Below are 24,142 nucleotides of genomic sequence, written 5' to 3'. Positions count from 1 at the left end.
GCTGAATGACAGTCCTTGAACAACAAACAAAAATGGGAGGGAGAACTAGAAAAACACCTGGTTAGGGTTCTTCGGGGTGGTACAAGGACAGTTTTTTAGGGTCATGTGCGGCACCATTTTTCTACAATCTGTAGTGTTTTGCACTGTTTAATTATTATTCTTTTGCAGGATTTCCCCTTTAGTGGCGGGAATGCTTTCATGCTCCTTACGCAACAGTGCGGTATCAGGAGACATGGGGCCGCGGATGGGGTACGGCCCTCCATCTGCTAGGTAGCGCTGCAGCTCACACAGAGCAGCCTCTTCAGCTTCCCGGTGCGCTTTCTTTTTCTCACAGGGGACTGAGAGACGCTGTGCTGCGGCGGCCTCATGGAGCCTAGCCTGGAGAATTGGCCCAATCCGACGACAGCCTCATCAGCAAAACTCCAACCCCTCGAGTCCCCTGGAAGTCTCACAGGTTCTTGTCATGGAAGGAGCATTCCTCCAAGTTGGCTATGTTCCTATGCTTTGTGTCATGTAGTTGGGTCTCAGGCGTGTGAGCCCTCGATATAACAGGTAGAGTGTTCACCCCGAAAGGAGTTTCTGTTATGGTCCAAAGAAGCAATACATTTAACACTCGCATCATTTCATGCCCAGCGTTTGCCAATTGACCTAAGTTGTGTGTAGTGTGGTGCTTAAAAGCATACGAAGAAATTACTGACGAACTCTGTCCTCAGGGTGAGGGGACTTCTGATTGCTCAAAGAAAACCGCACAGAGCGGTCTCTTTCCCACAACTACCGATGGGTACGTTGGGTTATGCAAGAACCAGGTATTAACGTGGGTGTGTTTGGAGCCCACTCGACGAGAGGGGCGATGGTCTCCAAAGAATTCCATTTCAGTGTCCATTTGGGGGATATTGATGAGTGCAGCAGACTGGTCCTCCAACTCCCCTTTTAATAGGTTTTACTTCAAGCCGGTGATTGGTGTGGCACAGCCAACAAGCTTTAAACATCTGGGCCTGACAGAATAATATTTTTCCTAGCAGACGAAAAGGATAGTTTAAAATCTATTAGGATTATCCCACCCGGTGAGAAGTTCTCGAGCTGTTCCCTCCCCGTTATCAAACAGAAGGGGGATAGGGGCACACTGCCTCACCTCCCAGCACAGTTCGCCCCTTAGCATTGTGGTAAATTATCAGTAAATAACTGAATATCTTGAAGTGCCTTCTAATTGACTGTCCTTGTTACTATTCATAAGTAATTAACTACTCAGAAATGTTTCAACCTATTGTGTTATTACCCATAAAAGTTGTATTTTCTTGCACAAGTGTGTTTTCTAGTTGATTTCAATCACACTTACCTGTGGTTGTAGCCGTCGTAGGACATGATGGATCCAAACAGGCTTTGTGAGCAACTGATGGAAGCATGATTCGCACAAAGAAAAGAAGCAGCATGGAAATTGAAGATTGACTTTATTGGGATTGCCTTAATAGGATTGACTGTCATGTTGTGATAGCCCAAGGACTTTTGGGGGCGTGATGGCTGACATGTCTGCCTGAAGATCCTTGTGCCGACCTGACCATCAGCAAGTATCCGCAACGGTGGGGCCACTCAGGAGGGCAGAATAGTGGTTGGAAGTTTAAGGATCCAGGCAGTGCCCCGACTGCAGGTCAGGATCGCCCCCATATAAGGAAAAGACGGAGCGCTATGGGAGGGAGTCTATGCTCAATATGGCGGCACCCGGCGAATGGTGACAACCCTGGTGGGAGAGGTGGCAGTCAGAGACACCCGACCTGGCCCGTATGATACGACCTAGGGGCTGGCGCGGACTCTCCCCAGAGCAGTGAGTACAATGTTGAACCCGACTGGCCATGGCCGCAGACTGCTGGCGATTCTCGCACTTCTCGTCTCCCGCCCCACGATGGCCGCAGGTATGGCCAATCCTCAAACTCGTGTCGCCCGGGGAGGTCCGCCCTCCCGCTATGCCACTGCCGACTGGGAAACCCAGCCTGGCACGAGAGAGTCAACACCTGGAGCGGGGCCTACGGGCCATGTCTGGCAGTACCCGGGACGAAGAGGACACAGCCACCGCAACCCAGCATCTGCGATTGTGAGAGAGCGTGGACCTGGGGGGACAAAAGGTGGCACAGCCGGATATAGCAGAGGACCCGGAGGGGTCCAGCAGTGATCACCATCTCCTCTGCGGTTCCCGAAGCCGCTTACCTGCATGACCCGGGTGCGTCCAGGCCCACAGGGAAGGCCACAGGGAAGGCAAACTACCCCTGTGATAACGCCAGATTCTTATCTTTTATCTTATCTTACCAATTTTGAGAATCCTCGATCGACTGGATCTTTATTATCTGCTAAGAAGTGTAAAGGGGAGGAACCAATTCATTCATAAATGTTACCAATGAGCCAAACAATTCAGACTCAGAAGGACCACTGAGTATGAAATAAAGTTTTTGGGGATTTATTACAAAGCCAAAAATAACTGAACATATAATCACCTCATGACGAGGTTAAAAAGATACATGGGTACTAATACAAAATTTGTCCTGCTCTCTACACAAACTCGGTATGGCATTAGAACAATAAGAATTTCTAAAAAGATTAAACAAGCGACTACTGAACCAATATCCAACTCAGTCTTCATCTGTTGTTACAAATAGAAATCAGTCAATTAGTCCTGGCCCTACACTACTTCTAAAATGACATCCCTACTTAGCATTAATCCCAAGCACAATCAAAAAGGTTTCAGCTCATGAAGACTTCCTCAGAAGTACACTCACATTTCATGAGTCAGTAGCCAAAGCCACATAACTCAATTTAAGAACCCCTCTACTGGGATCGATCTTTTCCTTCTACCCCTCTAGCTGTTTCGCCGACCCTTCTGCAATCCTACTCTGACCCTCCTCCCTCAGACCACTGTCCCTAATACAAAATGGACAATACAAAAGACACGCCTCTGGAACACCTTTTTGGCAGAATACTTCATGTAGGTGAATTTCCACAAACTTGTGCCTTATCCAGTAACGGTTGATACGTCCTTGAGTCCCAGGCTTCTCCAGCCGTCTTCTAATCACCACATTCCGGAAGACTCTATGTTGCAGGTTTACTCCCTACCTAACTCCTGAAACAAAGAGCATCAGTCTAACTAACGAGAACGATGTCCTTGCACCTGCAACGGAAATCATGTGAACACATCAACCTTGCACGCACACGAAAATCTGCTGAATACATTCAACTGAGAGCCTTCACCAAGAAAAATATAATTTAGGCCTTCTCGACTCTGCTAACATAAGAAACCACGAACAGGCCTTTTGTGTCAAAACGTGAATATTCATTTAATTCAGGCCTTTACACATCCACCTACACAAAATTAATAACATTGCATTTCTAAGCATTACATTTCTTCACTTAAGGCACTTTTAGTCAATTTTAGATATGCAGACTTCATGATGCACGTTTAAATCTAATGCATTTCAATACACTAATCTATTGTGTTAAAGATTTGCGACAAGCAATTTAATTTCACTTAGTACAGGCTCTGTCCCGAGACAATGGAAACAGGCGCTAGTTAGGCCTATTAGGAACAAGCATTTGCAATGCAATAGGTCTCGCATTTGCGAAATTTTAAGCTATTGGCATTGTAAATGACAATGCCTTTTATTTATCTGTTTTTAAAATCAACACATAGATAAAAGCTTTGTCATTCACAAGGCCAGTAGCTGAAAGTTTCGCAAATGCGAGACCTATTGCATTGCAAATGCTTGTTAAATAAGTGAGGCAACTTCTCCCATGCCACACTAAGGTGCCATGGCTCATTCAAAAAATAGGGTGGTGGATTAGCACATTGTTCAACCATTTTGTAAAGCGACAAACTATTTAAAATGAAACGTGTTTACTTACTGACTTTCTGGGGCTAAATGTAAACACAGTCACAGTACAGAAAACCAAAATCCCCCTTTATTCTTGTTAAATGAACTGGATAACGTCGGACTTTTTTTCCTCATACAATGCACATCGATTCATGCATAAGGGTCTGTCACAGTGAATGTGCCCAGATCAAAACGCAGTTCCAGAGAAGGTCGCATGTCATGATGCACAAGCGTACTGAGCGGCCGTCCGCAGTGCGGAGTGTACCAAGTAGCAGTAATGTTGCATTTCACTTGGATGGAGACGTACTGAGACTAGTTCGCTTAATATGCATGTATGTGGTTCAAGATTTGCCGGGGAGCGCTGAGCATTGTATTTCAACTGTGTGAAAAGAAATTGTTTAAATCCCAGAAGTTATGAAGAAAACAATACAATTACATACATCTGCGCTGGAAAATCAAACATACCTTGGAGATTTAAGTGGTATTCTTTCATCCTTGCTATGCATCGAGCATTGTATTTATTCAGAAACATGCTCAGCTTGAAAATATCATGCAACGCTGTCCGTTCTGTGGGTTCCACAGTGTTAACCATCACCAAAATGTGGTACGTAAACTCACAGCAAGATTTAGTTTATCCTTTATTGCATAGCCTACACACCGTGTGAAGAGCACACAACAAGAAACATTACCTGAATCGAAAGACGTTTGAAGCAAAACACAACGGATGACAAACAATAACAAGCAAACTCACCGCCACAGCCCGGCTTTAACAGGAAGCCGGGCAAACTTTGTTGGGACGGGGGCGGGGCCGGACAAAAACAGGAAGCAGGCGCTCCTATGCCAGCCGGAGGATTTCCGTGTTAGCTAGCGGGGCTCCCGTGCTCGTGGAGAGCCCCGCGGCCCCCGCCTGTTAACCGGAATGACCCGCTGGCTGCCGAGGGACACGCAAGAAGAACCTGGTGAGTGGGGTGTGAGGGGGATGTGTGGGCGAGCGTGTGTGTGTGTGTGTGCGCACGTGTGTGTCTCTGGTGAGGTAAGGGGGGGAGCGTGTGTGTATGCAGTGTGTGTGTGTGTGCGCGCGTGTGTGTATGCAACGGCGGGGGTGGGTTCTCTGTATGTATTGGTGCGTGCATGGGCGCTTGTGTGTCTCTGTATATGCGCATGCGTGTGTGGTGCCGTGCGCGCCCTCGAGGAGGAATCTGAGACAGCGAGGCTCGTGCCTGAACGCTGTCTCACATTCCTCCTAACACGCGAACAAAAGTTCATCGCTACGCTATCGCTACGCTCGACCTAAAAACACTGCTACTCCATGGACCGAATTAGCAAACCTCAGGCCCATCTCCCTGCTTCCATTTTTGGGTAAGCTTACAGAGAAATATGTAAATCAACACTTATCCAACTATGTTGAAATTACCGGCGGCCTAGACTATTCTCAATCTGGTTTTAGACCGAAACACAGCACAGAGTCCACCCTCCTGTCTGTTACTGATGATTTACACATGTTTCAGGACAAAGGCTACTTTGTGATCCTAGTGTTACTAGATCTGTCGGCAGCGTTCAACATCGTGTCACATAACATCCTTGTTGACCGGTTGTCGAACGTAGGAGTTAAGAACAAAGCCCTTGACTGGCTAAGGAGTTTCTTAACCGATCGCACCCAGACTGTCACCATGGGTGCATATCGATCAGCGGAGGTAGAGATTTCTAAAGGGGTGCCACAGGGCTCTTGTCTGAGCCCAACACTCTTTAACATCTATGTGGCACCCCTGGCAAGAGTGATGCGCAAATTTGGTTTCATCCCCGTGTCATACGCAGATGACACGCAGCTCCTCTTCCCCTTTAAAACTCTCACCGCTGAATTAAGGAACTCCTTCTCTGCAGGCATGAAGGCCGTTGCACAGTGGATGTCTACCAACTATCTACAGTGCAACGTCAGCAAGACTGAAGTTATGCTATTCGGAGAGGCCAAACTTCTGTGGACCCCGGATTGGTGGCCTTCTGATCTTGGTATGGTCCCAGAACCCAAACAGGTCGTGAAAAACCTGGGGATCCGCCTCGATCAGGATCTGTCACTTAAACAACACAGCACCTTCGTTGCAGGCTCAAGCTTTCATATCATTAGCATGTTGCGAAAAATTTTCCCTTTATTGCCAGACGCTTTCAGGAAGACTCTAGTGCAAGCCCTTGTTTTGAGCCGTATTGATTACTGCAATGGCTTGCTTCTCTCTGCTGATGAGGGAGTGTTTGCTAGACTCCAGGTAGTCCAAAACACGGCGGCTCGCCTAGTCCTGAATGCCCCTCCAAGAACAGCATCTAAACCTCTTTTAAACCAGCTTCACTGGCTTTCTATATGACAAAGGGCAAAATTCAAAATATGCTGTATTATTCATAAGAGCATAAATGGACAAGGCCCTGCCTACCTGAAACAGAAATTCACTCCATACATCCCATCCAGATCGCTTAGATCTAGCACAAGCCATCTACTGGTAGTACCTCGTGCCAAAAAAGCCAGGCACGGAGGCAAAGCGCTATCTGTAGTAGGACCCACATTGTGGAACCGACTCCCTTTGACTCTCAGACTGTGTACTGTACATCTTAAATTCAGAAAACTCCTTAAAACTTTATTGTTTAAAAACGAGATCTAACTTCAGTTTCACTCACTCCCCTGTGTATGTAAACCGGCCCAAAAGCGCAGAGATACTCCAGTTGGAGTCGATTCCAGCGCTATATAAACTCGCAAATAAATAAATGTCGTTTTACCTTTTCAACTAACACAAATTACATTCCTAACACTACTCATACATTATTCATTATTGCAATCGCAAATTACTACTAATTGATGCTTAAATCACACAGGAATAAATATGAATGTGGACTATCAGTGATTATAATGCATCCCTACAATTTTCAGAATATTATCATGGTCTATCAGTTCCTCCCTTTGATGACTAGTGTCATCACCAAAATAACAATTCCTTGGAGAAAGAACTGAGCTACACAGAGCCCATAGCCACTTTTTTTACCTGTCGGAATTTCTCTAAATTCTTAATGTTCTGATAATGACTGTCCTGCAGTCTTTCCATCCTTCTCTCTTGTTCTCTAGGTGATCTTTTAACTCTGTTTGCCTTATGCCACTTGTGAGCTCTTACTAATCCACACAGAATAGTCACACACACAACCACTGTGATAATGGGCTTCAGGATGTAGCCAAGAAATCCCTTTCCTAGGGAGGCAAACCAACTTCCTATTTGACCAAATCCTTTCCCCACTTTGTCCCAAACTCCTTCTGTAGCCAGATCACGTACCTCATGATGTATATCAGTGATGTTACTTATATACTTCTTCAGATCTTTACTGTTATCTGGTATATAAGTACAGCACTCTTGAACCTTTGACATTTTATAGCATCCGCCCTCTTTTGCCAATAAAACATCCAAAGCAAGGCAATTCTGCATCACCATGGCTCTTATCGACACCATCTCTCCATCCACCATTAGCAGGGGCTGAGCTGTATTTGTTGAAAATGTGTCTACAATGGTAGATAACATTCATTCAATGCCACTCCCAAACCTGGTATCAATGCTCCAAGAACATCTCCTACTATTTCTCCTGTGCTCATACCCCTCCTGGTTCTAGCATGTAATCCACCTTCCAAATGCTGCAAGTCCTCAACATGATAAATCTTGGGAAAAATCACTGCTACATAACATGCACCATACCAATTCAATGGTAACCGCACATAGGCATTTTTCCCACACACAAAACACACATTTGGCACCACTTGTACAGCATCTTGTAAGACTTTCTTTGCTGAGGCCTCAATGGTAAAAATATGGTCACATACACTTTCTCCCACGGAGACCTTATCATAATAAGTTTACAGTTGTCTCACACGCAGCTTCCCTCTGGGTGGAAAATCTAGTGCAATAGGACCACTACTCCCTTTAGCCTTGTGTGCTAACTCTTCCTTGGTCCACTCAACTTTAGTCTCCCTTGTTGTAATTATTTCCAATCAATTGTCTATGTCTATCCTCCACTTGATCTATAAACATCTTTTCTACATCTGTTAATGAACATGTTAAATTGTGTCAATGTGCATAAGCAGTATCTAAAGTTACGGTAGGTATGAAATACTTCCCTATTTTATCGTCCTGTTTATAATAATTATACTTGTTCAAATGCTCATAAGCTGGAACCTCTGACAAGACTATGACATAATTCGAAAAATAATACTCATAATGACGTTTGCCATAAAACACGCTAACCAACAAACTACATGTCATACCATACGTCAAAGGAAGGTGATGATAGCGTATACCCTCCTCCAAGGATGCAGGTAACTGCATACACACATAACAATCTTTCGCATCCATCATTTCCACATACTCATATAGCAGCTTGGCAAACACATTAAGCTAGAAATCACCTCTAGACAAATCTACATGCAATCTGCGATTATTCTGATCTAGCAAAGCTTTTTCAGCTCCTATGATACCCTCTTTTTCGGTGGAAGTACTAGGTGTAGACCTTACTTTCATCTCTCCTACTTCTGCCTCATATGGAACAATCGACACTATGATAACTACGACTATTGAAACTATCACTCCAACTATGAGTGTACCTATCATACATTTGGACATACGGTTCGGATTTCCAGCCTCTATTCTCGTTGTCTGTTAAAGTCTAGCAAACAACACTTAGAGTCCTTTCTCCAACCCATGTTGATGTGTTAACCAGTTCAAACGTCTCTTCTGTTGTGCTGGACATCCCTGTTACAGTACTTAGAGCTCCTTATTTACACAATTCAAAAAAGACTTCCTTAACACTTCTTTCTCCTTTGGAAAGTCCCTAAATGTATTCTTGTTCCACTCGGGCCTAGTTTATCATCTTTAAGCACCTATTTTCAAAGCACAGTTCAATCACAATCCACAATGAGTTCAGATCCAATTGCAGCTAGAACATGTTGCAAAATTTCAAGACGAACAATCAGTATTTCTTGTGCTGATGGTTCAAAACCAAATGACAGAAAAACTAATTTTTGTAAGACCAAGAGTCGCACTTTACTTAGAAATGGAGGATTCGGAACCGTGATTGTCAGTGCTCATTCGATTTCGTGACCAGGCACCAAGAGTATCACCCTGATTTTCGATAGCAGATTCCTGCTGATCACACTCACGGACCTCAGCCTCCCGGAACTCACTACTCCCGGCACCAGTCACTGTGTAAGCCCACTCCGGGGTAGCGTATCTCTTGCAATGCACTCTTGTCCTCTTTGATCTCCTCAAGATTTGATTCTGCTCACCTTCGCTTTCTTCCGATTCAGAGACTAAAGACACCGGAGCAAGGTCTCTTTCGGAAACCAGTCGCAGATTCAGCCATCTGTCTTTTCATGCCATGCTTCCTCTATGCTTCTAGCCCTTTTGCTTTCCTCTGGCTCACCCTGCATGCCACTTCCCTCAACTGAATCTGATTCTGGACCACTCCCACTGCAATTTTCTTCTTCCGAATCCGTATTGCGGTTGTGGTTAGTGTGACCCCCCTCAGCTTGGCGTGGTGAGCAACCAGCTTCGTCTGCGACCCTCACAGCTTGACTTGTCCCCTCCAGTGGCCCTGCCACCACAGATGGATTTTCATTTGGTAGAGGAGCTGTTTCTCCCAAGGGAGCTGAATCTCTGTGGGTATGAAAAGCGTATACCCAATTTGACAATCCTCCACACATCACTGCAGTATTTGTTATCAGTATCACCTGATAAGGCCTCGACACTGAGCATCCAGGCAGCTCTTCCTCATGTGCTTTCGAACAAACACCCAATCCCCAGGACACATGTCTTGACAAAGATCACTTGAAGCTGGAATGGCAGCAGCCTGCACCTGATGAGACACAGAATAGACCACATCAGCTAGTCTCTTGCAATAATCAAGGATTAAGTCATCAGTAATGTTTATCAAAGCTGTGGCTGGTACCGCTGGCAACCGCATCGCCCTCCCCATTAAGATCTCATGTGGGGAAAGACCGATGCTCCTGTCTGGGGCACTGCGAACACTCATTAACACTAGAGGCAACACATCAGGCCACTTCAGACATGTAGACAAACACACTTTCGCCATCTGGGCTTCCCAAGCCCTATTTATCTGTTCCACTATTCCAGAAGCCTCTGGTCGGTAACTACAATGGAGTCTCCTGGTCAACAATTAAAGCTGTGCAAAGCATCTTCATGATCTCGCTTTGGAAGTGTGTCCCTCCATCTCCTTCCAAAGAGGCTGGAAAACCGAACCAAGTGATCAGTTCCCTCAACAGCAATTTTGCTACAGTGAGTGTGTCACACCTTCGTGTTGGGTAAGCCTTCACCCATCTCGAGAACACACATAACACCACCAGAATGTACCTCAACCCATTGCACTTAGGCATCTTAATGAAATCCAACTGCATTCTATTAAAAGACCCTGCCCTCCCAATGTGACTCAATGCAACCACAGTCCTCTTTCCCACATTCATTTGTTGACAAGTGACACACCTCTGACACACAGCTTCAGCAACCGCACAAAATCGTGGATTATCCCACATTTGTCTGAAAACTCGCACCATTGCATCTCTGCCTAGATGTACCGCACCATGAATCTTTCTTGCCATCGGGTTCAAAAGGTCATCTGGATACACTGCTCAACCATAATTTGAAACCCAAATATCAACATCCCCTTTCTCACATCTTGACTTGATCCACACACCTTTCCCTGTTCGGAAGCCTGTTCCTGCAGGTGCTTGAGTTCATCCCAAGTGTCTGCCATGGCTAACATCATTGTTAGAACCGGCTGTCTCTAGTTGGCAGAGGTATACACTTCTGACAAATAGGGACACACCTTTTCCAGTCAGGGCAAGGGGATCACACCCTTCGATAACCCCTGCTCACCCCCTTGGTAGCTTGGCAGAGCAGAACAGGCTTATCTCAGAGGCTGTGTGTTAAGCATTTATGACCACATACAGTAATAAAGTGAATACACTACAAATGGACACGACACGGTAGTATTATAAAAATAAGTATTTTTATATAAGGCTTAGCACAAGACCAAATAACGACAAAAATGTACACAATTGGAATAAATACGTTGGGAAGGAAAAAGGATAGTTCAAAGGTAGTTTCTTCTTTAGCACAAAGTCTTTAGTAGTAAGCAAATCTTCTTCTTAGCAACACAGTTCTTAGCAACAGGGTAACTCACACGGGAGCTACACGACGTCGAGGCAAAGTTAATCCACAGGTTCGGCGTCGACCGCGAGGAGCGCTACGTCGAGCCTGGAGTCACACGGACCCCCCACAACACAGTACCTTAGGAAAAGTGAAGCACACGATGATCAGCGGCGTCGAGCAATCCGGCGTCGCGTCTTCGGTGTCGATAAGGCCTCAGCAGGCGTCGTTGTCGATGATGCGGTTGCAAGGTGTGAGCAGCGCTCACGGCGTCGAGAGGGCACGAGGGCGATGCGATCAGCAGCGGTGCAGACACGAGGTCCCTTGGAGCTGGAGCCGTACTCCCACTCACTGGCGTTGCTGCTGGCGTCGTTCGGGCCCGGCGGCCGGTCGTCGAGGAAGCGGGACACTGGGGCCGTTACCCACTACGTCGAGCTGGATTCGGCGACGTCCGTCGGCGTCGAGATTGCTGGTTCTTTCAGAGGTGCTGGATTCACAGGTTCCAGCAAATAGCACTTGTAAGCAGATGAAGTCCTTTAGCCCTGTGACTTCAGCAGGAGACTGGCACTCTTCCGGTCCTTGGAGATTTTCTTAGCAAGCGTGAGAGTACACACACAGTTCCTCTCTCCTGGTTCCTTGGCAAAAATAAAGAAGCACTGCAGGAGTCCCCCAACAACAGCACACTGGCAGAAGGAGTAGGCAAGTCCTCAGATCAGCAGGCCTCTTGTCCTTGGTTACAGGGTTCCTTGTCAGAAGTGATCTGATTTCTTAGTTCAGGGGTCCTTCTCTTATACCCCTTTTCGTCTTTGATCCCTTTGTCCATGCCGGGGACTTTCCCAACATCCTGGGTCTGTTGTGGGTGGAGCTAGGCAGAAGCACCTGGCCTATTCACTGAGCAGGGCTGGGTCCTCAGACGCCCAGCAGGAGGTGGAGCCAGCATTGACACTGGCAGGAGCAGAGCTATCGGCCTCCTGGCAGGAGGTGGGGCTAGGATCGTCCATGGCAGGCACAGAGCCATCAGTCGCTTGGCAGGAGGTGGAGCCGGCATTGTATCAGGCAGGGCCGGCTATCAGCAACTACTCTCCCCCTACTCTCAACGCAAATGTCCCACTCATCCCACACTGACTCATCCAGACCTGTGGAGCCACCCAGCTCCTGTCACACACACGCAAGACCAGCAGAAACCAGATATGGTTAGACAAGAAAATAGACACTTTCTAAAAGTGCTATTTTCAAACCCAGAGTCCAAAAACCATCCACACCAACGGATGCGTAATTAAACCCCGAGTTCAGGGATACCAAACTCGACATTGCACCATGCTCCCCGAGCCAGCTAGGATCATAGCATTAATAATCCCGGCGGCCCATTCTAACTAATGGAGAGCAGGCTACCTCGCAATAGTGAAGAACGAAGATGGTGGTAATTCACTATTTAGGACATGCCAACTTGGTCAGGCGTGTCCTACCTTATACTTACAATGCACCCTGCCCGCGGGCCTACCATAGGGGTGACTAACATGAAGTCAAGGGAAGGTTTGAGGGGCTGGCAAGTAGGTATACTTGCGCTGCCTGCGTGACAGCACCAGGCTGCACGTGGGTCTCGCAATGACCGACCCGTTGACATTCTTTTACGAGGCCGCTCCTGTGGGTGGCACAACACGTGCTGCAAGCCCACGAGCGGCATTTGTATTTACAAGCCCCGGCACTCCTGGTGCACTAGACTGGGGACTGACAGTAAACCAAACAAGCCAAACATGGATACAATCAATACATCAATTTAACATCGGGAGCACTTGCGCTGTGGCACTGATCAGCAGTGGCACGGCGCCCAAAGCATATACCAGCAAAACATCGAAAAACAGTGGAGGCAAACAGAAAAAATGGAGGAGAGACTCAAGCCAATGATGTCAGGTCTAACACGTGTCCCCTCCAGCTGAAATGTGGGGAGAACTACCCTTGACCTAGGGAGTCCTCATCACTAAGGTGGAAAAATCTGGACAGACCATCAGCATTGGCGTGATCTGTACCAGGGCGGTGTTCCACCGTAAAGTCCATCCCCTGTAGAGAAATGGACCACCTCAACAGTTTCGGATTCTCACCCCTCATCTGCATCAACCATCTGAGGGGCCTGTGGTCTGTCTGGACCCGGAAGTGAGTCCCAAACAGGTAGGGTCTTAGCTTCTTCAGCGCCCAGACCACAGCAAATGCTTCTCTCTCTATCGCACTCCACCTCGTTTCCCTGGGAAGTAACCTCCTACTGATGAAGGCTACAGGCAAGTGTCGGCCCTCTTCATTCACCTGAGCTAGAACAGCGACCACGCCATGCTCTGAAGCGTCCGTCTGGACAATAAATTCTTTTGAAAAGTCGGGTGCCTGGAGTATAGGTGCTGTGCACATTGCAGTTTTCAGGGTGTCGAAGGCCGTTTGACAGGTATCAGTCAAACGTTTCGTGGCTGCTTCCTGGAAGTCAGCGAAGTCAAGGGGTGCACAATGTTACCGTAATCCTTGACAAACCTCCTGTAATAACCCGTGAGTCCTAAGAAGGCTCTCACCTGAGTTTGGGTTTTGGGCGGCGCCCAAGCCAGGATGGTATCAATCTTGGGTTGCAGGGGGGCAACCTTGCCGCTCCCTACTTGGTGCCCCAAGTACACCACAGAACCCTGCCCAATCTGGCACTTACTGGCCTTGATTGTGAGGCCTGCGCCGCGCAGGGCCAACAACACTTCCTGGAGGTGGCGCAAGTGTTCCTCCCAGCTGGCGCTGAACACTGCGATGTCGTCCAGGTAGGCGGCACTGAAATCCTCCAGTCCATCCAAGACCTGGTTGACCAACCTCTGGAAGGTGGCAGGGGCATTCTTCATCCCAGAGGGCATCACCCGGAACTGGTATAGCCCATCCGGTGTGGAGAATGCGGACCTCTCCTTTGCCCCATCGGTTAAGGCGATCTGCCAGTACCCAGACGTCAAATCAAACGTACTAAGGTACCGGGCAGCCCCCAACCGATCGATGAGATCATCAGCTCTGGGGATGGGGTGCGCGTCAGTCTTCGTGACTGAATTGAGTCCTCGGTAGTCCACACAGAACCGAAGTTCCGGTGAAGCACCAGGCGCTGCAGCCTTCGGGACCAAGACCACTGGGCTGGCCCAAGGACTGCTAGAGGACTCAATCACCCCTAACGCAAACATCTTGGAGACCTCCTCCTTAATGTAAGCTCGGACCTTGTCAGTCACCCTGTAAGCCTTGTGCTTCACAGGAGGGCTGTCTCCGGTGTCAACATCATGGACACACCAATGCGTGACACCCGGAACCAAGGAAAACAGATCCGGAAATTGTCCCAACAGTTGGCGACAATCCTGTTTCTGCTCAAGGGTCAGTGTGTCAGAGAGGACCACACCATCCACTGACCCGTCTTGCTCTTTAGCACACAGGAGGTCAGGAAGAGGCTCACTTTCCTCCTCCATTCCAGCATCTGTAGCTAGGAGCATGCCCACTTTGGACCTTTCTAAGTGGGGCTTCAAACGGTTGACATGCAGGACCCGCAAGGGGTTCCTGGGAGATTTCAAGTCCACCAAGTAGGTGACATCGCTCTTCTTCTCCACAACCTTAAACGGTCCAGTCCACCTGTCCTTGAGCGCACAAGGTTCCACAGGGGACATGATCCACACTTCCTGACCAGGTTGAAGCTCTACCAGAGTGGCATTCCGGTCGTACCAACGCTTCATCCCCTCCTGGCTAGCCTCCAGATTTGCCTGAGCAAGTTCTCTGAAGCGCCGAGTCTGGTTCCGAAAGGCCAGCATGTAGCTGTATACATCCTGGGGAGGTTTCCTGGGAGATTGCTCCCAGCCTTCCTTGACCAGACTCAAAGGCCCTCTTACCGGGTGACCGTACAAGAGCTCAAAGGGGCTGAACCCTAGAGACTTTTGCGGTACCTCGCGGTAAGCAAACAACAGGCATGGCAAGAGGACGTCCCATTTTCGCCTCATTGGTTCTTCAAGACCCATGATCATGCCTTTCAGGGTCCGGTTGAATCTCTCAACCAGCCCATTTCCTTGAGGGTGATAAGGAGTGGTGAACTTGTAGGTTACCCCACACTCCTTCCACAGAGACTTCATATAGTTCGAAATGAAGTTGGTGCCTCGGACCGACACCACCTCTCTGGGGAACCCCATCCCGGAGAAAACACCCATCAGTGCCCGTCCCACCACAGGGGCCGTCACTGTTCTGAGAGGGATGGCTTCCGGGTACCTTGTGGCATGGTCCACCAAGACCAGGATGATCCTGTTGCCCAGGGCTGTCTTGGGGTCCACGGGCCCAACAATGTCAATACCCACCCGGTCAAAGGGGGTACTGACCACTGGAAAAGGTTGGAGGGGAGCCTTCTGCTTCCTTCCGCTTTTCCCACTTGCCTGGCAAGTGTGACATGTCTTGCAATGGATGTCTACATCCCTTCGCATCTGAGGCCAATAAAAATGGGTGACAAGCCTGTCATAGGTCTTGTCCTGCCCCAGATGTCCAGCTAACGGAACGTCATGAGCCAAACCCAGTAGGAAGGCTCTAAAGCGCTGGGGTACTACCAGCACACGGGCTGACCCAGGCTCAGCAGCCTTAGGCTCGCTATACAGGAGATCGTTCTCCCAGTACACAAAATGTGACCCTGACTGATCACCTGAGAATTGGGCTGAGGCCTGCTGCCTCATGCCCACAAGAGAAGGGCACACTTTTTGTTCCGCACAGAATTCCTCCCTGGAGGGACCACCATCCTGCTGCCAATGGGTCAGCTCGGGCAGGTCTCCCAGTTCGGCAATTTGTTCCTCGGTGGGCTCCAGGGCATCCCCCTCAGGGTCTACCTCCTCCTGGACCACGGGAACTACGGGGGCCGGTTTCCCGCGCCTCCTGCCTCTTCTCGTCACAGCTGGGTCCTGGGCCGTACTTTCAGGCTCCGGGACCCCATTAACACCCTTACTCGCTGTCATGGATCGAGTGGTTGCACACACCCACTCTGGCACACCCAACATTTTCAAGTGCGCCTCTCTCTCCACCTTAGCCCAAGGGGAGTCTTCTAAATCATTGCCCAGGAGACAATCGACAGGCATGGCGGGCCTCACAGCAACCTGAAGAGTACCTGAAACTCCCCCCCATTCAAAGGAAACCTGAGCTACCTCACACTCTTTCTGGGAGTTGTCAGCAGCTATCACAGGGTAGAATGCGTGGGGAACCACCTGCTCTCTGGACACTAAGTGACACTTGACAGCTGTCACACTCGCTCCGGTGTCTCCGAGAGCTTCCACTCTATGGCCATTAATGGTCACCCCCTGCCTATATTTACTAGTGTTACTAGGCAGAGGGGGTGGAGGGACCATTTGCATGTCTCCTAGCGAGACCAGGGACATCTCTGCGGGACCCCTCCCACCATGGACAACCATCTCCTCCCCTCCCAGGGCTACTCTCGCCAACTGACGGGGGGGTGCACGCGGCGGTGCATTCGAATCCTTTTTGGGACACTGGGGGTCATAAAACCGGTGTCCCACCTGCCACAACCGTAGCAGGTTAGGGGGCCCCTATGAACAGGTTTACCCGTCGGGGCCCCTGGCTTCTTCTCAGGGAGAGGCTGGGAACCTTTCCCTTGGTTCCCCTGGGGATTACTTTGGGGCCCTTTCTGAGACTCCTTTTGTTTACCCTTGTCCCCCCCCACTCTTCTGCTGGGGACCCTGCCCACCCTCGGCTGAGTCTCCCACTGGACCCTTGTGGACCCTGGTACTGGCCCAGCGGTCCGCCTCCTCAGCAAGTTTTCTAGGGTTAGATATCTTGCTATCAATAAGGTGCTGGCGCAGCTCTGGAAAACAGTTATTACACAAATGCTCCCAAGCAAACAAATCATAAAGAGCTTCATAACTTTCCACTTTGCTGCCCTTTACCCAACCATCCATGGCTCTGCAAAAATAAGACACATATTCAACCCACGTCGTACCAGGCAACTTCTTACATTCTCTAAAAGCTTGTCTGTACTTCTCGGGGGTTAGGCCATACCGCAACATTAAAGCATCTTTCATATGAGCATACGACATCCTATCCTCAACAGGCATGTCTAACAGGGTACCTCTCCCCTCATTCACAAAGCGACCCCACAACCCCGCTCCCCAATCCTTCTCAGGGACCCGGTGGGCCAACAATGCTAACTCATATGCTTTAAACCATTGACCAATATCTTCATTCCTATTATAATCTTTTATCACATCTTTCGGGAAATAAAACCTACTTTCTGCAGGCCCAGATGGGATGCTGCCACCAGAGGGATTCAACTCTAACTTCTTAGCTTGGATCTCCAATTCCCTCAACTTGGTATCACGCTTCAAAGCTAACTTCTCTCGTTCAAACTCCAACCTTTTGGTCTCCAAATCAGCTTCTCTCCTACCTCTTGCATTTTTTAACTCCAACTGCCCATTTATCTTTAGCCTTGCCATTTCCATGTTGTAAGCTCGCTCTTTCGCCCTTTCTTCTCGTTCTTCAGGGGAAAGACCTTTGGAGGAAACACTGCTTCCGGGAGAGGACTCAGGACCATTCACTGGCGCCTCCTCTTCCCCTTCCACTGGCGGTACCACCACTGGATCAGTGGGATCTCTGGCCTCCAACCAGGCCTGCAATGCTTTGAGATATGTTTCCTTAGCCTTGAGACCTTTGGTAGGAACTTTAAATTTCTTGCAAAAGAATTTCAACTCCTCCAATCTGTAGGCGTTTATCTTCGCTCTGTTGAACTCCTCCACGACAACAACAGGGGTAGTGACTCCGGTGTCACTCATGGTCAAAACTGGCAGTGTTAAAAAAAATCAAGTTTCAGAAAAGCGGAGAACCAAAAAATAGGATCCTTCCCAATTAGATTGTGACTGCGCTATGGTCTGCTTTCACTATGTAGCGTACACTAATCACTGCACATAGGTCATAAATGCAAGGTCCAAATCCTCACCGCTGCCACCAATGTTAGAAACGGCTGTCTCTAGTTGTCAGAGGTATACACTTCTGACAAATAGGGACACACCTTTTCCAGTCAGGGCAAGGGGATCACACCCTTCGATAACCCCTGCTCACCCCCTTGGTAGCTTGGCAGAGCAGAACAGGCTTATCTCAGAGGCTGTGTGTTAAGCATTTATGACCACATACAGTAATAAAGTGAATACACTACAAATGGACACGACACGGTAGCATTATAAAAATAAGTATTTTTATATAAGGCTTAGCACAAGACCAAATAACGACAAAAATGTACACAATCGGAATAAATACTTTGGGAAGGAAAAAGGATAGTTCAAAGGTAGTTTCTTCTTTAGCACAAAGTCTTTAGTAGTAAGCAAATCTTCTTCTTAGCAACACAGTTCTTAGCAACAGGGTAACTCACACGGGAGCTACACGACGTAGAGGCAAAGTTAATCCACAGGTTCGGCGTCGACCGCGAGGAGCGCTACGTCGAGCCTGGAGTCACACGGACCCCCCACAACACCGTACCTTAGGAAAAGTGAAGCACACGATGATCAGCGGCGTCGAGCAATCCGGCGTCGCGTCTTCGGTGTCGATCAGGCCTCAGCAGGCGTCGTTGTCGATGATGCGGTTGCAAGGTGTGAGCAGCGCTCACGGCGTCGAGAGGGCACGAGGGCGATGCGATCAGCAGCGGTGCAGACACGAGGTCCCTTGGAGCTGGAGCCGTACTCCCACTCACTGGCGTTGCTGCTGGCGTCGTTCGGGCCCGGCGGCCGGTCGTCGAGGAAGCGGGACACTGGGGCCGTTACCCACTACGTCGAGCTGGATTCGGCGACGTCCGTCGGCGTCGAGATTGCTGGTTCTTTCAGAGGTGCTGGATTCACAGGTTCCAGCAAATAGCACTTGTAAGCAGATGAAGTCCTTTAGCCCTGTGACTTCAGCAGGAGACTGGCACTCTTCCGGTCCTTGGAGATTTTCTTAGCAAGCGTGAGAGTACACACACAGTTCCTCTCTCCTGGTTCCTTGGCAAAAATAAAGAAGCACTGCAGGAGTACCCCAACAACAGCACACTGGCAGAAGGGGTAGGCAAGTCCTCAGATCAGCAGGCCTCTTGTCCTTGGTTACAGGGTTCCTTGTCAGAAGTGATCTGATTTCTTAGTTCAGGGGTCCTTCTCTTATACCCCTTTTCGTCTTTGATCCCTTTGTCCATGCCGGGGACTTTCCCAACATCCTGGGTCTGTTGTGGGTGGAGCTAGGCAGAAGCACCTGGCCTATTCACTGAGCAGGGCTGGGTCCTCAGACGCCCAGCAGGAGGTGGAGCCAGCATTGACACTGGCAGGAGCAGAGCTATCGGCCTCCTGGCAGGAGGTGGGGCTAGGATCGTCCATGGCAGGCACAGAGCCATCAGTCGCTTGGCAGGAGGTGGAGCCGGCATTGTATCAGGCAGGGCCGGCTATCAGCAACTACTCTCCCCCTACTCTCAACGCAAATGTCCCACTCATCCCACACTGACTCATTCAGACCTGTGGAGCCACCCAGCTCCTGTCACACACACGCAAGACCAGCAGAAACCAGATATGGTTAGACAAGAAAATAGACACTTTCTAAAAGTGCTATTTTCAAACCCAGAGTCCAAAAACCATCCACACCAACGGATGCGTAATTAAACCCCGAGTTCAGGGATACCAAACTCGACATTGCACCATGCTCCCCGAGCCAGCTAGGATCATAGCATTAATAATCCTGGCGGCCCATTCTAACTAATGGAGAGCAGGCTACCTCGCAATAGTGAAGAACGAAGATGGTGGTAATTCACTATTTAGGACATGCCAACTTGGTCAGGCATGTCCTACCTTATACTTACAATGCACCCTGCCCGCGGGCCTACCATAGGGGTGACTAACATGAAGTCAAGGGAAGGTTTGAGGGGCTGGCAAGTAGGTATACTTGCGCAGCCTGCGTGACAGCACCAGGCTGCACGTGGGTCTCGCAATGACCGACCCGTAGACATTCTTTTACGAGGCCGCTCCTGTGGGTGGCACAACACGTGCTGCAAGCCCACGAGCGGCATTTGTATTTACAAGCCCCGGCACTCCTGGTGCACTAGACTGGGGACTGACAGTAAACCAAACAAGCCAAACATGGATACAATCAATACATCAATTTAACATCGGGAGCACTTGCGCTGTGGCACTGATCAGCAGTGGCACGGCGCCCAAAGCATATACCAGCAAAACATCGAAAAACAGTGGAGGCAAACAGAAAAAATGGAGGAGAGACTCAAGCCAATGATGTCAGGTCTAACAATCATGTTGAGCTTGGTTCTTTCTTGGCTCTCTCCTGTGTAATCTCCAGTAAATATACACCTTGTTCAGCGCAAAAACGTGCAACTTCATCGGCATACTTGTTGCAGAGAGAGACAAAATCCAGCCCTTCCCATGTGCTTCACATTTCACCACAGCGATTTCCCTCGGACGCTGTAAGGCTTCCAATAGTTGCCTCACAAACTCTTCTTTCTGATAGGAGATCCTGATGATGTCATATAACCTCTCTGAGACCATAGCTGTCCGAAATCATGAACCACACCATACCCATACTGCCTGTCGGTGTAAATGGTGATTCGAGTTTGATCAGCTGCCAGACAGGCGCTAGTAAGGGCAATGATTTCAGCCACCTGCGTTGAGTATACTCCTTCTAGACAAGCGGCTTCAACCACTCCTGTAATGATACATACAGCAAATACTGCTCTAAACTGACCGACACTGTGTCTTAAGCATGAACCATCAACAAATAATGTCTCATCAGGGACAGACAGAGGTTCATCAACAATGTCAGGTCTCGGTTTGGAACAAAGTTCAGTCATATCGAGACAGTCATGGTCCTCACAATCTTCATCTTCTGCGTTTGGTAAGGGCATCAGAGTGGCTGGGTGTAAAACAGAACACCTTCTCAGAGTCACATACTCTGCAGCAAGTATGATTTGCTCGTAGTGTGCAAGTCTATTGTTAGTCAGGTGCTGTGTTTTTTCCTCGCCATCAGCAATTCAATAGAATGCGGAACATACACAATTAAAGAATGCCCCATAACAATGTTTTCACATCTTTCAATGCTGACACCCGTTGCAGCAACGGAATTGAGACATCCGGGCCACAAAGAAGCTACAGCATCTAAAGTAGCTGAGAAGTAGGGAACTGGTCTACGGACACTTCCATGATCCTAGGTCAAAACTAATAATGCACAACCTTCTTGTTCACAACAGAACAATGAAATAAACTTGTTGTAATCAGGCATTCCCAGAGCTGGAGCACCACATAGGCCCTCTCTCAACTCCAAAAACACCTTCATACAGTCGTTGTTCCATGGTACCGGATCACTCACATCCTTGTGCATCAGCCACTGCAAAGGCTTTGCTTTCAGAAAGAAGTTGGGGACCCATCAGCGACAGTAGCCAACCAACCCTAGGAACATTCTGACTTCCCTCTGCGAGGTAGGTACAGCCATATTCATGATTACCTCAATTCGATCGGGCGACACCTTTTGCTTGCCCTTCTCTAGACGGTGACCCAAATATTGCACCTTACTCAGGCAATATTGCAACTTGTTTGGGAACACCTTGTGTCCTTTCTCTGCCAGATGATTCAGTAAAGCTTTTGTGTCAATCCTGCAAGCATCCTCTGTCTCTGACGCAACAAGGAGGTCGTCTATGTACTGCTTGAGAACTGAGTTCTGCGGCAACACAGGACTCTCAAGATTCTTCTTCAAAATCTGATTAAAGATTGATGGACTCTCTGTATACCCTTGAGGGATACGACACCATGTTAACACACAATTTTCCAGCTTAAAAGCAAAAATAAAGTGGCTCTCCTCATGAAGAGGTATTGAAAAGAATGGTTGGCACAAATCAATCACTGTAAACCACTCTGCATTACTTGGAATTTGAAACAATATCACTGATGGATTCAGTACCACTGGACAACATGGAACAACTATCGTGTTGGCCTTTCGCAGGTGTTGCAGGATCTTTCCCACTTGGCTTCTGCAATCCCATAATGGGTGAGTTGCATGGACTCCCCATTATTTCTTTCAGGATTCCCTGTTTGATCATAGAGTCGATTACAGGTTTTATTCCTGCGATCTTTTCTGGTGACACGTTATACTGGGGTGTTCTTGGAAACTCAACATTTTGCTTAACCTAGATCTTAACTGGCTCAACCCCCTTGATCAGTCCAATCTCTTCTCCCGTGAAGTCCCACACATCCAACAACACTGAATCTCTTAAGTCAAGTGAAAACCACTGGGTACATCTCAATGCACAAATGCTGATTTGCAACCTTAATGGTGGCATCATCGTCGTTAGTCTGCAATTCTACTCCCTTGGAGGTGCAATAGATGGTGCAATTGAGCTAACACAAAAGATCCCATCCTAGCAGGCAGACTGGGGTTGAGTCGCAAACCACAAACTGATGTCTGTCTCGGAAGGTTCCTATTTCCCCAGGAATCGGTTCAGTCAATGGATTTGTAATTTTCTTGTTTGCTACACCTACAACTTGGATTGATTGACCCGAGAGGGGGAGGTTGGGAACCACTGCAGATCTTACAGTAGAACTGGTAGCACCAGTATCAACCAAAAAGGTGGTAGGATGAGCGTCAATGTCTGCTTTTAGAAATGGTCCCCTCTAGTCTACCTCCAAGACTGCCCCAAGAGTGCAGTCTTCCTCCCACTCAGGCACCGTCATGCCAATGGGCCTGAGCTGTGCTCATCAAACCCTTCAAAGAGAGGCATCTGCTGGTACGTTCTAGTCCCTTGCAGATTCCTCGGTTGCTGGGGAACCTGTGCTTGTGGAACTAGCGTCCCCACTTTCATCGATCTTGGCCTTGTCACAGTATTGACCAATTCAGATACCTGCACTGCTTCTACCTCCTGGTGCAACTGATTTTCTGGGTTCAAGGGACACTCGCGTTTCCAATGCCCGACCTGGTGACTAGATGACACGCAGTGGTCTTTTTCAGTGTCACCACATCCACTCCCGTTTTGGGGTCTACCTGTTTTCCCTTTCCCTGACAACTCTGTGTTCCTCCCTGATTGTGTCCCTGTCTTATCCCTAACTTGGCTGAATCTGAAGTCCTTTGTCAGCAGTTTGCATCTCGACTAGCATCAGCTTATCCTTAAGCTTTCTTTGTTTTGAATCCACCTCATCACTGCAATACCTGGCATATCGCAGTATGTTATCCACTGAGTTATTCTGCCAGCAGATCAAATGCTGTTGAATCATGAAGCTAATTTCTGGTCTCAGACCCAAGACAAACTTGGAAACAAACTGTCTCATCCTTGGGGTCTAAGGTACTGTTTAAAGGCTTTCAAGAGCCTCTCATAGTATTCATAAACTGTTTCCTTCTGTTCCTGAACTGTTCGATCTATCTTGACCCAATCAATATCCTGTGGTGATATCTTGGATTTCAGCCATGTGATCACCTGTTCAAACTTCTTCATGACAATAGGTGAAGGACCATTCATAGCAGGATCCCTATCTGGTTCAGAGATAGGCCAATCAACTGCAACTTTAAAGGCTGCCCACAAATCGCTCAGGACTACAATGTCAAACAGTGTATTCAAATCAATCCACAACACCTTTGAGATCCTAACAAAGTGATCAACCTGTTTGTACCATTCAACTGGCTTCTCCCTCAGCCTAGGGAAGTCATTTGTGAACGCTGCCAAGTCACCTCTAGTGCACATACCCTCCACTAGCTACCTCCCGCAAAGGGGAGTTTTCTACTCCTACCATTCACCCTCCCGGTGCCGGTGTCTCTCCTACACTCTTTTTGGTAATCTTCGTTTTGGACAATCTTTCTTCCCACTAATCGAGCATACTCCATGCGCGTATCCCTATAATCAATTCTTGAATGCGAGTCTTCACGCCAATGACCCTCTTCTCTTCCAGTTCCTGATCACTGTACTGCAAACTGTGACTCCCCTGTAGCATCTTTGTTTTGGACAAATCCACATCGTACCTGTTTGCCAAGTCAGGCAGTTTCTCATGTGCCAACCTTGCCTTACGAGTCACATCCTTTGCTACAAACAGTAACTTGTCTGGTTCGTAAAGTTCCACTCCCTCCAAAGGCAAGTTTCCTTCCACT

The sequence above is a fragment of the Lissotriton vulgaris genome, chromosome 4_1 (assembly GCF_964263255.1).
Source record: "Lissotriton vulgaris chromosome 4_1, aLisVul1.2, whole genome shotgun sequence".
Lineage (NCBI taxonomy): Eukaryota > Metazoa > Chordata > Amphibia > Caudata > Salamandridae > Lissotriton > Lissotriton vulgaris.
Note: the sequence above shows the minus strand (reverse complement) of the source record.